The 14698-nt window shown below is 42.3% G+C and overlaps 1 long non-coding RNA gene across 1 annotated transcript; it reads left to right on the forward strand.

Moving 5' to 3' along the window:
- The first annotated feature begins 12635 nt into the window (after positions 1-12635).
- Positions 12636-14527, forward strand: LOC130748799 (uncharacterized). The gene is made up of 2 exons (XR_009022774.1): positions 12636-12879; positions 14278-14527. It is a non-coding gene; the product is annotated as an uncharacterized LOC130748799 (long non-coding RNA).
- Positions 14528-14698: the final 171 nt, after the last annotated feature.

Below are 14698 nucleotides of genomic sequence, written 5' to 3' on the forward strand. Positions count from 1 at the left end.
TGAAACTCAAAGAGATGGTTACAACGCAAAGCCTCCTATGTTCGATGGTCAAAGGTTCGAATATTGGAAAGATAGACTGGAAAGTTTCTTTCTGGGTTTCGATGCAGATCTCTGGGATATTATTGTGGATGGCTATGAGCGTCCAGTTGATGCAGATGGCAAGAAGATCCCAAGGTCAGAGATGACTGCAGATCAAAAGAAGCTGTACTCACAACATCACAAAGCAAGAGCAATTCTTCTAAGTGCTATTTCCTATGAGGAGTACCAGAAGATTACAGATCGTGAGTTTGCTAAAGGCATTTTTGATTCTCTGAAGATGTCTCATGAAGGAAACAAGAAAGTCAAAGAATCAAAGGCATTGTCTTTGATCCAAAAGTATGAATCCTTCATCATGGAGCCAAATGAGTCCATTGAAGAAATGTTCTCCAGATTTCAATTGCTTGTAGCTGGCATACGACCTCTCAACAAGAGCTACACAACAAAAGATCATGTCATAAGGGTCATCAGGTGTCTTCCTGAAAGTTGGATGCCTTTGGTGACTTCAATAGAGCTCACGAGAGACATTGAGAATATGAGTTTAGAAGAACTCATCAGCATTTTGAAATGCCATGAGCTGAAGCGCTCAGAGATGCAAGATCTGAGGAAAAAGTCCATAGCCTTGAAATCCAAATCTGAAAAGGCTAAGGTTGAGAAGTCAAAGGCTCTTCAAGCTGAAGAAGAAGAATCTGAAGAAGCATCAGAAGATTCTGATGAAGATGAGCTGACTCTGATCTCCAAGAGACTCAACCGCATCTGGAAGCACAGGCAGAGCAAGTTCAAAGGCTCTGGAAAGGCAAAAGGAAAGTATGAGTCCTCAGGCCAGAAGAAGTCTTCAATCAAGGAAGTCACATGTTTTGAGTGCAAAGAATCTGGGCACTACAAAAGTGATTGTCCAAAGTTGAAGAAAGACAAGAAGCCAAAGAAGCACTTCAAGACGAAGAAGAGTCTGATGGTGACATTCGATGAATCAGAGTCAGAGGACGTTGACTCTGATGGTGAAGTCCAAGGACTCATGGCAATTGTCAAAGACAAGGAAGCAGAGTCAAAGGAAGCTGTTGACTCTGACTCAGAATCAGAAGGAGATCCTAACTCAGACGATGAAAATGAGGTATTTGCTTCTTTCTCTACCTCTGAACTGAAACATGCTTTGTCTGATATCATGGATAAGTATAACTCTTTATTGTCTAAGCATAAAAAGTTGAAAAAGAACTTATCTGCTGTCTCCAAGACTCCTTCTGAACATGAGAAAATTATTTCTGATTTGAAAAATGAAAATCATGCTTTGGTAAATTCTAACTCTGTGCTTAAGAACCAGATTGCTAAGTTAGAAGAAATTGTTGCCTGTGATGCCTCTGATTGTAGGAATGAATCTAAGTATGAAAAGTCTTTTCAAAGATTCCTAGCTAAAAGCGTGGATAGAAGCCTAATGGCTTCAATGATCTATGGCGTAAGCAGAAATGGAATGCATGGCATTGGCTATTCTAAACCAATTAGAAATGAGCCTTCTGTGTCTAAAGCTAAATCCTTGTATGAATGCTTTGTTCCCTCTGGTACCATATTGCCTGATCCTGTACCTGCTAAAATTGCTAAAAACCCTCTTAAAAAGGGATCTTTCTCTATGACTAAATATCATGCAAATATTCCTTTAAAATATCATGTTGAGACACCCAAGGTGATCAGAACCTCTGGGGTAACTAACAAAAGAGGACCCAGAAAGTGGGTACCTAAGGACAAAATTATCTATGTTGCAGATATCCTTGATAGCTCCATTGAAACACCAATCATGGTATCTGGACAGTGGATGCTCGCGTCACATGACGGGAGAAAAGCGTATGTTCCGAGAGCTGAAACTTAAGCCTGGAGGCGAAGTTGGCTTCGGAGGAAATGAAAAGGGTAAAATTGTTGGTACTGGTACTATTTGTGTAGATAGTAGTCCATGCATTGATAATGTTTTATTGGTAGACGGCTTAACACATAACTTATTGTCTATAAGTCAATTAGCTGACAAGGGTTATGATGTTATATTCAATCAAAAGTCCTGCCGGGCTGTAAGTCAGATCGATGGCTCTGTTCTGTTTAACAGCAAGAGGAAGAACAACATTTATAAGATCAGATTATCTGAGTTGGAGGCTCAGAATGTGAAGTGCCTTCTGTCTGTTAACGAAGAGCAGTGGGTATGGCATAGACGGTTAGGGCATGCCAGTATGAGAAAGATTTCTCAGCTGAGCAAGCTAAACCTTGTCAGGGGCTTACCCAATCTGAAGTTCGCTTCAGACGCTCTTTGTGAAGCATGTCAGAAAGGCAAATTCACAAAAGTCCCTTTCAAGGCAAAGAATGTTGTCTCAACCTCAAGGCCGTTGGAACTTCTGCATATCGACCTTTTTGGACCAGTGAAAACTGAGTCTATAGGTGGCAAGAGATATGGGATGGTTATCGTTGATGACTATAGCCGCTGGACATGGGTAAAGTTTCTAACCCGCAAGGATGAGTCTCATGCTGTGTTCTCTACCTTCATTGCTCAAGTGCAAAACGAGAAGGCTTGTAGGATTGTGCGTGTCAGAAGTGACCATGGTGGAGAGTTTGAGAATGATAAGTTTGAGAGTCTGTTTGATTCATATGGAATTGCACATGATTTCTCTTGTCCCTGAACTCCTCAACAAAATGGTGTTGTTGAGAGGAAGAACAGAACTCTTCAGGAGATGGCTAGAACCATGCTCCAAGAAACTGGCATGGCTAAGCACTTTTGGGCAGAGGCAGTAAATACAGCATGTTACATTCAGAACAGAATCTCTGTGAGACCAATTCTGAATAAGACTCCTTATGAATTGTGGAAGAACATAAAACCCAACATTTCTTATTTTCATCCTTTTGGCTGTGTTTGTTATGTTCTCAATACTAAGGATAGATTGCATAAATTTGATGCTAAGTCTTCTAAGTGTCTATTACTTGGTTATTCTGATAGATCTAAAGGTTTTAGATTTTATAATACTGATGCTAAGACTATTGAAGAATCTATTCATGTTAGATTTGATGATAAGCTTGACTCTGACCAGTCAAAGCTAGTTGAAAAGTTTGCAGATTTAAGCATTAATGTTTCTGACAAAGGCAAAGCTCCAGAGGAAGTTGAGCCAGAGGAAGATGAACCAGAGGAAGAAGCTGGTCCCTCTAACTCACAAACTCTGAAGAAGAGCAGAATCACTGCAGCTCACCCTAAGGAATTGATTCTGGGCAACAAAGATGAACCAGTCAGAACCAGATCTGCCTTCAGACCCTCTGAAGAGACCTCGCTGAGTCTGAAAGGATTGGTGTCCTTAATTGAACCCAAGTCTATAGATGAAGCTCTTCAGGACAAGGATTGGATTCTGGCCATGGAAGAAGAATTGAATCAATTTTCCAAGAACGATGTTTGGAGCTTAGTGAAGAAGCCTGAGAGTGTCCATGTTATTGGAACAAAATGGGTATTCAGAAACAAGCTGAATGAGAAAGGAGATGTAGTCAGAAACAAGGCAAGGCTAGTTGCTCAAGGCTACAGCCAGCAGGAAGGAATAGACTACACTGAAACATTTGCTCCGGTAGCAAGACTGGAGGCAATCAGACTGTTGATCTCCTTCTCAGTAAATCACAACATAGTTCTACATCAGATGGACGTAAAGAGTGCCTTCCTAAATGGTTATATCTCAGAGGAAGTCTATGTTCATCAACCCCCAGGTTTTGAAGATGAAAAGAAACCAGACCATGTGTTCAAATTGAAGAAATCACTCTACGGTCTGAAGCAAGCTCCCAGAGCATGGTATGAGAGACTTAGCTCATTCCTTCTGGAGAATGAGTTTGTAAGGGGTAAAGTAGATACAACTCTGTTTTGCAAGACTTATAAAGATGATATCTTAATTGTGCAAATTTATGTTGATGATATTATATTTGGTTCTGCTAATCAATCTCTATGCAAAGAATTTTCTGAGATGATGCAGGCTGAATTTGAGATGAGTATGATGGGAGAATTAAAGTACTTTCTGGGAATACAAGTTGATCAAACACCAGAAGGAACATATATCCATCAGAGCAAGTACACTAAAGAACTTCTGAAGAAGTTCAATATGCTGGAATCTACAGTGGCCAAGACTCCAATGCATCCTACATGCATTTTGGAGAAAGAAGATAAAAGTGGTAAAGTATGTCAGAAGCTCTATCGTGGAATGATAGGTTCACTTCTATACTTAACTGCATCTAGGCCAGACATATTATTTAGTGTTCACTTATGTGCTCGTTTCCAATCAGATCCAAGGGAAACCCACTTAACTGCTGTTAAGAGGATCCTAAGGTATCTGAAAGGCACCACTAACCTTGGCTTGATGTATAAGAAAACATCAGAGTATAAGCTTTCAGGTTATTGTGATGCTGATTATGCTGGAGATAGAACAGAGAGAAAAAGTACTTCCGGAAATTGTCAATTTCTGGGAGGCAATCTAGTCTCATGGGCAAGCAAGAGGCAATCAACCATTGCACTATCAACTGCAGAGGCAGAATATATCTCAGCAGCAATATGCAGCACTCAGATGCTCTGGATGAAACATCAGCTGGAGGATTATCAGATCCTTGAGAGCAATATCCCAATTTATTGTGATAACACTGCTGCAATCTCGTTGAGCAAGAATCCTATCTTGCATTCAAGGGCAAAGCACATTGAGGTAAAGTATCACTTCATTAGAGATTATGTGCAGAAGGGCGTACTTCTTCTGAAGTTTGTTGATACTGACCATCAATGGGCAGATATCTTTACAAAGCCCTTAGCTGAAGATAGATTTAATTTTATTCTGAAAAATCTAAACATGGACTTTTGTCCAGAGTGAAGATGGATCAGAACCTCTGACTATGATACTTCTTGATCAGAAGATGTCTAGTCCAGAAGGTAACTCAATCAGAGTGTGTGTGCCCACTGGTACTGACTCTGAAGCTGAGACAACAACACGTGTGTCAGAATTTCTGGTGCATAATTCCTTGTGCCCGTGTGACAGTCTGTTATGATTGCGTGTAGATATGCTTATCTCCTGTGTGTGATTGTGTATTTTACTATCTATCTTTAATTTTCAACCGTTGATCTTAAAGTGCTTTTTGAATCAACAACGGTTATTTGATAAAACCCACTATACACACACGTTCTCGTTCACTTCCGGTTTTCACTCTCGCACTCTCTGCTTTTCAAAACCGCCTCTTTCTTGAATTCTCTCTCGATTTCTCTTCATCCTTCAAACTTCATTTTCTACCTCAAACCTTCAACCTCTTCAAAATGGTGAGACAAACCAGAAGATCTGCTGCAGATGCACCTCAGTTCCCTCACATGGTAGTCGGTTTGGCAACGGGTCAAAGGGGCTCTGAGAACCCGGCACAAGAACAAGTTCAAGCTCAAGAGCAAATTGTTCCAATTGCAGAACGGGGCTGTGCCGTTCACTGTGTATTTGCTCCTGAGGAACTCCAAGTCCTAGCAGAATGGAGATTCAACCTCGATAACTTGGCTGCAAATGGGTTTGATCTTCGTCCTGAAGTCCAAGCTCAAGGTTGGGGAAATTATTTCAACCGACTTCAAGGACCGGTATATGAGAAATTGGTAAAGGAATTCTGGAAGCACGCAGACTGCGATGATACTCAAGTGGTCTCTCACATTCTTGGCAGGAAGATCATCATCACTGAGAAGTCATTCGTGAATCTGCTAGGAGCAGAAACTGCTTATGGGTATCGGTTCCAACTGACGGAATCCAAGCTGAAACCCAGCACCAAAGACAAAGTCAACAAGGCCCTGTACACCACCTTCCAACCGGGCAAGACGAGTTACAAGGTGATGGACCTTCACCCCAAACTCAGGATCTGGCACAAGATCCTGCTCAACTGCATCAATCAGAGACCGAAGGGCAGTTCTCCAGACTACATCAACTTCAACCAGAAGGCGATGTTGTTCTTCATCCAAGATCAGGAGAAGATCTGCCTTCCCTACTTCCTGTTCTCCTACTTGAAGGAATGCATCAGGAAGTCTCGCACCACCGCCTCCATCAAGTCTGCAATCAAATATATCCCTTTTGGGAGGCTGCTCTCAGACTTTCTCATTGAAAGCAACTTGGTGCAAGATTTGATCAATACTGGTTGCATAGAGGATTTGAGCACAATTGTCAGTGATGTCTTCACTGCAAACTCCTTGAAGAAGATGGGCTTAATCCAGAAGAAGATTGCTCCTGCTCGTGAAGACACATCCTCTGAGATCAGAAGCAGAAGGATGCCTCTGAATGACTACCCTCTGTGGACACAAGCAGACCATCCTGAAGCCATCAGATGCTATGTTGAAGACCTCAGGGCTCAAGGTTTCGAAATTGACCTTGATGATTTCGTCAGCAGACTACCACCAGCTCCAGAGTTTCCTTCTCCTCCCAAGAGGAAAGCTCAGAGGAAGATGGTTCTGGACGAATCCTCTGAAGAATCTGATGTCCCTCTGGTCAAGACGACAAAGAGAAAGCATGATGATGGTGATGATGATGATAGTGAGGATGGTCCTCCCCAGAAGAAGAAGAAGAAAGTCAGAATCGTGGTGAAGCCTACTCGGGTGGAACCAGCTGCTGCAGTGGTCAGCAGGACTGAACCTCCTGCCAGAGTGACTCGATCATCAGCACATTCAAGTAAGCCTGCACTTGCTTCTGATGATGATTTGAATTTATTTGATGCACTTCCTATTTCTGCCTTGCTCCAACACTCCTCAAATCCCCTCACTCCTATTCCTGAATCCCAGCCAGCCGCACAAACCACCTCTCCACCACATTCCCCAAGATCCTCCTTCTTTCAACCTTCTCCTACTGAAGCACCACTCTGGAATTTGCTTCAGAGTCAACCCTCTAGGTCAGAAGAACCAACATCTCTCCTTACCATTCCATACGACCCATTATCTTCTGAACCAATCGTCCAAGACCAACCTGAGCCCAACCAACCAGAACCACAACCCAGAACGTCTGATCACTCTGCTCCCAGAGCATCAGAACGTCCTGCTGCCAGAACCACGGATACAGACTCATCAATTGCCTTCACACCTGTATCCTTCCCAATCAATGTTATTGACTCTCCTCCCTCCAATACCTCTGAATCAATTAGAAAATTCATGGAGGTTAGAAAAGAAAAGGTATCTGCCTTGGAAGAGTATTACCTTACCTGTCCAAGCCCTAGGAGATATCCTGGCCCTAGACCTGAACGTCTAGTTGACCCAGATGAACCTATCTTGGCTAATCCTATCCAAGAGGCAGACCCCTTAGTTCCACAAGCTCACCCTGTCCCTGACCCACAAGAGCCCATTCAACCAGACCCTGCACCCGAACAATCAGTGTCTAACCAATCCTCGGTTAGATCACCTCACCCTCTGGTTGAAACTTCAGACCCTCACCTTGGAACCTCTGAACCCAATGCTCCCTTGATTAACATTGGTTCTCCACAAGGTGCCTCTGAAGCTCATAGCAGCAATCACCCAGCCTCTCCTGAACCCAACCTCTCCATAATTCCCTATACTCACCTTCAACCCACATCTCTCTCTGAGTGCATCAATATTTTCTATCATGAAGCCTCTTTGAGGCTCCGCAATGTGCACGGTCAGACTGATCTTAGTGAGAATGCTGAAAATGTGGCTGATGAGTGGAACAATCTGAGCACTTGGCTAGTGGCTCAAGTTCCGATTATGATGCAGCTCCTGCATGCAGAGGGCAGTCAGAGCATTGAGGCTGCAAAGCAAAGGCTTGCTAGAAGGGTGGCTCTTCATGAACTAGAACAGAGAAATAAGCTTCTTGAAGCTATTGAAGAAGCCAAGAGAAAGAAAGAGCAAGCAGAAGAAGCTGCACGTCAAGCAGCAGCTCAGGCTGAACAAGCCAGACTTGAGGCAGAGCGTCTTGAAGCTGAGGCTGAGGCAGAGCGACTTGCACCAGTTGTGTTTACTCCTGCTGCTTCTGCTTCCATTCCAGATCCTCAAGCGGCTCAGAATGTTCCTTCCAGCTCTACTCAGACAAGCTCATCCAGACTCGACATCATGGAACAACGTCTTGACACTCATGAATCCATGCTGATTGAGATGAAGCAAATGATGATGGAACTTCTGCGACGCACTGACAAACCTTAGTTTAGGATCTCTTCTTTTTCTTTCTTTTTGTTTAACGTTATTTTATTCAAACTCTGTTTCCTTTTTATTTACTTATTCTATTCTATTTGTTTGTGATTATATATGCATATCCTTATATATATTTGTGTCACATATGTTTGCAAAAATCTCGTTTTATTCATAATTGTTTTGTGTTTACAACATATTTCTTTACATCATATAAATCTACAATGGAGGATCCCTCCTCATTCTTCTGCACTCCTGGCGCTGCTCTGACCTATCCTTCTCCAGACGATCCAGTACATGCTGGATGTTGTTGAGCCTGATCTTTAGCTCATCCCTCTCCAGAATCTCTTCTGAAGTCTTGAGCTTCTCTTCCAAACTCTCTTTCTCTTCCAGCAGCTTGAGTTCAAGCCGGCTGAGTTCTTGCACCTCCTCCACGAAGGCAAGAAATTCCTTCAGATCTCTCTCCAACTCTGGACGCAGGTCCTCTTCCAGCAGTGTCCGTGTCAGCTCCGCGATGGTCGTTGCACCCTCTGGATGCCTGATGTTCAGGAACAAGTCCTCTTCAAAGGCCTTCTTCCTCAGCTCTTCTAGTGCTACGTTGTATGATGCCATTTTTTTCTGAAAATTATTCGAGGTGTGAAGCTTACCTTTCTCTCCAACGCTTTTTATAGGCTTCACTTTCTCTCTGAAAGTTAATGCTCTTACAGTTTCTCGAGGTTAAGTTCTTGGTAACTGACCCTTCTATTTACTCACTTGACCGGTGGTAAACGTTCATTCCTTGCATTAACTCTTCTATTTATTTTCGCCTAACTCTGATTCTTACATCGTTTTCATTTTCTTTTAAACTTAGACCTTCTCTAAGGGGGAGTACCTTGTACTTCAAGCTAAGTTTTTCACACCCCAAGCTTTTTGCTTATGACAAAAAGGGGGAGTAAACCCAGTTTTTGATGTGTAAGATGTGTTAGTGTGATTTATTTTTCTTTTGGAGAATTTAAGAGTTCCACCTTCATGACCATAGATGTGTCACTGGGCAAATACAAGGAATACATTTCACTTCTTCTGAAGTGATTCTAAGTTGACTCTGATACCCAAGACTCTGATACCTTGTCCATGACTCTGATCACTTATGCGCTCTGATTATTCGTTTTTCATCTATGTCATAAGTTTTTCACTCTGAACTCTTACATCATTTAGCTCAGAATCTAGACTTTACTAACGTTTTCATCAAGTATTAGATTCAGGGGGAGCTAAACTCAGAATCAAGCAGTGACTTGAATTCAGAATGAGCAAGATAAACTATTCACATCAGGATAAGTCTTATTCTATATCTCTAAACTCTGAGTGAATTCAGTTTAATGTTTAAGAATTGTTCATCAAAAATCTTAGTTTTGTCATCATCAAAAAGGGGGAGATTGTAAGATCAAGTTTTGATCTAGTAGTACAACTCTATGTTTTGATGATTACAAGTTAACCTTTTGATATGAACAATTGTGGTACTCTAACGTGTTTTTCTGAGTGTGCTATTTACAGGCTCTGACCTCAACTCAATCTCACACAAATCAGAAGCACTGTGTATAAAGAGTGACCCAAGCAACGCTTTCGCATTCACCATGTTCAGTATGAACAGTGGAAAAGCTTCAGAAGTTCTGAAGCTATACAAACTCTGATGTGGACTCAGTCGCTAGAAGCTCTGAAGATCCAGAAGTTCTGATAACCAAGAAACACTGAAGGTTCAGATGTTCTGATGGTGTAGAAGACTCTGAAGATCCAGAAGCTGAATAGTGGAAACTCTGAAGTCCAGAAGCAAGAAACTCTGAAGGCCATGTTCTTCCCTCTGAGTTCAGAATCAGAAGATACAATGGTCAGAGGATCTGTGTTTTCCCTCTGACTCTGATCAACCGGCTTCACAAGTTCCAATATGAAGTATTCCCCTGATCAGAAGTCTCCTAGGTTAAAAGGTCAAGTCGCTATCCAAGTACAAAAGCAAGTGTACCCTCCTGACGACCTACCTAACGTTCTCAGCCACAGCAGAAGCTGGATTTTCCAGAACTGCCCTCCAACGGTAGCATTTCCCATGCAACGCTCAACCCTAATCCTTGGAGTATATATAGAGGCTGAAGATTGAAAGAAGCGGCTAGAAGAAATACACACGCGCAAGACATTCAAAATATTCTAAGCTTTCTTTCATCTGAAATTCATTGTGTTTACTATTAGCCTTTTAGAAGCAAATCTCTTGTAAACAATTCTTTGATAAACAGTTTGTTTAGTTCCTTTAGGAGATCAAGGTTGATCGGATCCTAGAGAAGACTAAGAGAGTGAATCTTAGTGGTGATTCCTTTAGGAGATCAAGGTTGATCGGATCCTAGAGAAGACTAAGAGAGTGAATCTTAGTGTGAGCTAAGTCAGTGTAATTGTTAGTCACTTGTAGGTTTCAAGTGCAGTTGTAACTCTTAACTGATTAGTGGATTGCCTTCATTCTAAGAAGGAAGAAATCACCTTAACGGGTGGACTGGAGTAGCTTGAGTGATTTATCAAGTGAACCAGGATAAAATCCTTGTGTGCTTTTCTATCTCTTATCTTTAGCACTTAAGTTCTCAAAAGATTTGTCAAAATCTTTAAGGTGGTAGTTTTGTACTGAAAACGTTATTCAAACCCCCCCCTTTCTACCGTTTTTCATACCTTCAGGATGAAGGTCACAAGAGCAGGTTGAGCATTCACCCGGGGATGAACAAGATGTATCAAGACCTGAAAGTTCATTTCTGGTGGCCTGGAATGAAGAAACAAGTAGCTGAGTATGTGTCGACATGCTTGACTTGTCAGAAGGCTAAGGTGGAACATCAGAAGCCAGCAGGAAAACTACAGTCGTTGGATGTTCCGGAGTGGAAATGGGATAGCATCTCTATGGACTTCGTGACGGCGTTACCCCTAACACGAAGAAGATTTGATGCAATTTGGGTAGTGGTTGATCGACTGACGAAGACCGCTCACTTCGTGCCGATCAATCTGAACTACAAGGTGGAGAGACTAGCAGAAATCTACATCGCGGAGATTGTTCGTCTGCATGGTGTACCGTCTAGCATTGTGTCGGACAGAGACCCGAGGTTTACCTCACGTTTCTGGGGGGCTTTGCAACAAGCTTTGGGAACCAAGCTGAGATTGAGTTCCGCTTATCACCCACAGACGGATGGGCAAACTGAAAGGACTATTCAATCCTTGGAGGATTTGCTAAGAGCTTGTGTGCTAGATAATAAAGGAAGCTGGGATGAGTTGTTGCCGCTGATTGAGTTCACCTACAACAACAGCTTTCATGCGAGCATCGGGATGGCACCTTATGAAGCTTTGTATGGTCAGAGGTGTCGGACGCCTTTGTGCTGGCATCAAGATGGGGAGAACTTAGTGATTGGACCCGAGCTGGTTCAGCAAACCACCGAAGAAGTAAAGCGAATTCAAGAAAAGATGAGGATCTCGCAGAGTCGTCAGAAGAGTTACGCTGACAATCGAAGGAAAGAGCTGGAATTCCAAGCTGGAGATCATGTCTTCTTACGGGTTACCCCGATGACAGGTGTCGGAAGGGCGATCAAGTCTAAGAAGCTTACTCCAAAATTCATTGGACCGTACCAGATAACAGAACGAGTTGGGCCAGTGGCGTATAGGATTGCGTTGCCGCCTTTTCTATCCAACATCCATGACGTTCTTCATGTGTCGCAGTTGCGGAAGTACATGGCAGATGATTCGCATGTGATTACGCCAGACGATATACAGCTGAAGGATGATCTAACGATGGTGATGCCACCCATCAAGATCGTCGATCGAAGTGTAAAGCGCTTAAGAAACAAGGAGGTACCTTTAGTGAAGGTCGTGTGGAACCAAGAGACTGGCGACGCGACCTGGGAGTTAGAAGATAAGATGCGGGAGTCACACCCCGATTTATTTGTAAACCCTTAAGTTTCGAGGGCGAAACTATTTTAAGGGGGGTGGTATTGTAAGGCCCTAAGTTCAATTTGGAACAATTTTATGGAAGTTCGAATAAAATTGAAGTTTTAGTTAATGTTTGATAGCTGGCAGATTAGAACTGTCAACTTGTGCGAATTTTTAGAGGGTCTTAACGACTTCATTTGGGAAAACTTCCTTCATGAGAGTTGTAGCCCTTTAAGTCTAGAAAATTCTCGAAGTGGAATCAGGTCATTCCGACCTCTGTAGCTCGAGATATCATCGGTTTAGTGACGATGGTCCTGGCTGTACAGTACCAGCGGATTTAATTGATGTGTTTCCTTTCAATTCCGAGTGTGATCGTGATATTACTAAAAAGGACTGAGGTTTTTGATTAGTTTCAGGCCTGAGTAATTTCTCAAGTGATGGGGTCAAGGGTCTTGACTTGGGTTGGGCTTGAAAGAAAACAAACCCTAGCCCAAGAGAGGGAGAGAGGGGACGCGGGCTATGTAGGGTCCTGGGAGGGAAAGGGTTTCTTTTCACACTATTCTGAAGAAAGAAACCTTGAACACTTCTGAAACACGTAAAACAGAGGAGAAAGAGTGAGAGAAACTTTCCCCTTGCACCCTAGCCGTCACCGTCCCAAGCCCCACCACCGTCGACGTGTTCGCGCAAGGGAGAGAAGGAGTTTGCGAGTGAGAGGGAGAGAGGAAGGTCACGCGTGGGAGAAGAGGAGAGAAACCAGAACCTTGCTCTTCACTTTCATCTTTTCTTCAAGCCTAAGGACAAAGGTAAGGGCTGGTTCTAGGAATGGGTAGGTTCTTTAGGGAATATGCCATGAATTGCCATGAGAAACAACTTGAGTTTTGGACTGTTTTTGCATGATTTCCTGTACATGCTTGCTTGCTGGAATTTTTCTCTTGAAAAGCCATGAATATGATCCTCAAACGTTGTTTATGATCTGAATCTATGATTTTATGCGAGTTGCCATGGTATTTGTTAAGTTTTGTGCTATTTTACACTTGTTATAACATGATCCTTGCTAAATGTTTGGTTCTGAAATTTTGAGTAGATATTTGGGTTGTTGGGGCTGTACCAAGATTGCCATGATCAAAGGGGAAGGAAGGAAAATTATTTTTGAAAACCATAGAGCCATGGGAGTTTCGCTGCCAGTTTCCTGTACTGAACAGCGGACTTCAGAGCCCCTTTTTACCTGTTTATGGTCATCAAATGAAAAAGTGATTAAAATGAAAGTTGTAGATTTTCGAAATATCTTTCCAGACATATAAAAATCATAATTTTTGGTTTAGTAATGTGATCTGGGGGTCGTGTTTAGTAACTGTCACACCTGCTGTCTTCCTGTTCCGGACAGTTAGCTTTAAGGCCTAATATCACCTAATTCTGGGACTCAAATGAACAAGTGTGTAACTAGAGAGTTGTAGATATTTAAAATAGCTTTCTAGAAAGGTATCATACGTGATTTTTGGTTGAAAGATGCATTCTGTGGCTCTATTTTTGTGAAAGTTGTTTCTGCTGTCAATATGTTGAAGTTGCGATGATATATTATGCATGAGTGAATGTTCTTGCGTTCCTTTACGTGGATTATATTTATTTTCTGAGTTAATGTTTCAAGGGTCGCTCACCTAGCCGTAATTCCCTTGTAACCCGTGAATGTTGTGTTGTGAAGGTTGTTGTATAAAGAGTATGATAAGACTCTAGGATTGATTTTAGAGACTTAACAAAGAGAAAAGTGTAATAAACTCGCTTGCAAGTAAATGTGAATAATTGGACATAGGTCTGGTGAGGACTATGGACCATGAGAACGATGGTACCTTGCACGCGAGGGTGTTTTGTGGGTTGTACGGTGAGTCCCCACGTGATTGGCTGACTGCGGTCGCCTTGTGATTCTGTGGACGGACGGTGAGTCTGGCGGACGGTGAGTCCCCCCCACATGATTGAGGGTTGTACGGTGAGTCCCCTCCGAGATTTGTTCATCTGCGGATGATCGTGATTATGGCCATGGAAGTTTTGGTGGGTTGTGTGAAGTGAGATTCCGTTAGTAACTGACTCTTTCCCATAAAAGACATATAATGTACTTATATTATATATGTTGTTGTTGATTTTGTCATTATCATTCTTTTGTTGGACCTGACCCTGCTTGTTTGCTATGTGTTTATTTGGGGGGGTAGATGGTCGTGAAGATAATGGAGATGACTCATTCTTGGGAGTTGATGCTACGTGACGTGCCAATACTGGAGGACGACTACACTTCAGAGGAAGAGGAAGAGGCTAAGGAATAGGGTTTGGGTTGAGAGTCTTTTGTTTTCTGTTGGGGTTGAGAGTTTCCGAAGTGTTGGTATCGAACAATTTTATTGCTTAAATTCGAATGAACAAGTTTTGATGTAATCTTTATTTTCATTCAGGCCTTTGTTTCGTACTCTTTACAGTTGGTTATTTAAAAAGTTTTACGAAGTTGGTTACTTCCGCGTGTTTTTTGGAAAGGTTATGTTTCAAGAGTTTTTGTAAAATGAAAGGTTTGTCATTAATTGAAGATTAATAAGTGAATCGACGAAAACTCTTTACGAAAATTGGTTAATTAGTTACTGTGTA

Source organism: Lotus japonicus, chromosome 3 (assembly GCF_012489685.1).
Source record: "Lotus japonicus ecotype B-129 chromosome 3, LjGifu_v1.2".
Classification (NCBI taxonomy): domain Eukaryota; kingdom Viridiplantae; phylum Streptophyta; class Magnoliopsida; order Fabales; family Fabaceae; genus Lotus; species Lotus japonicus.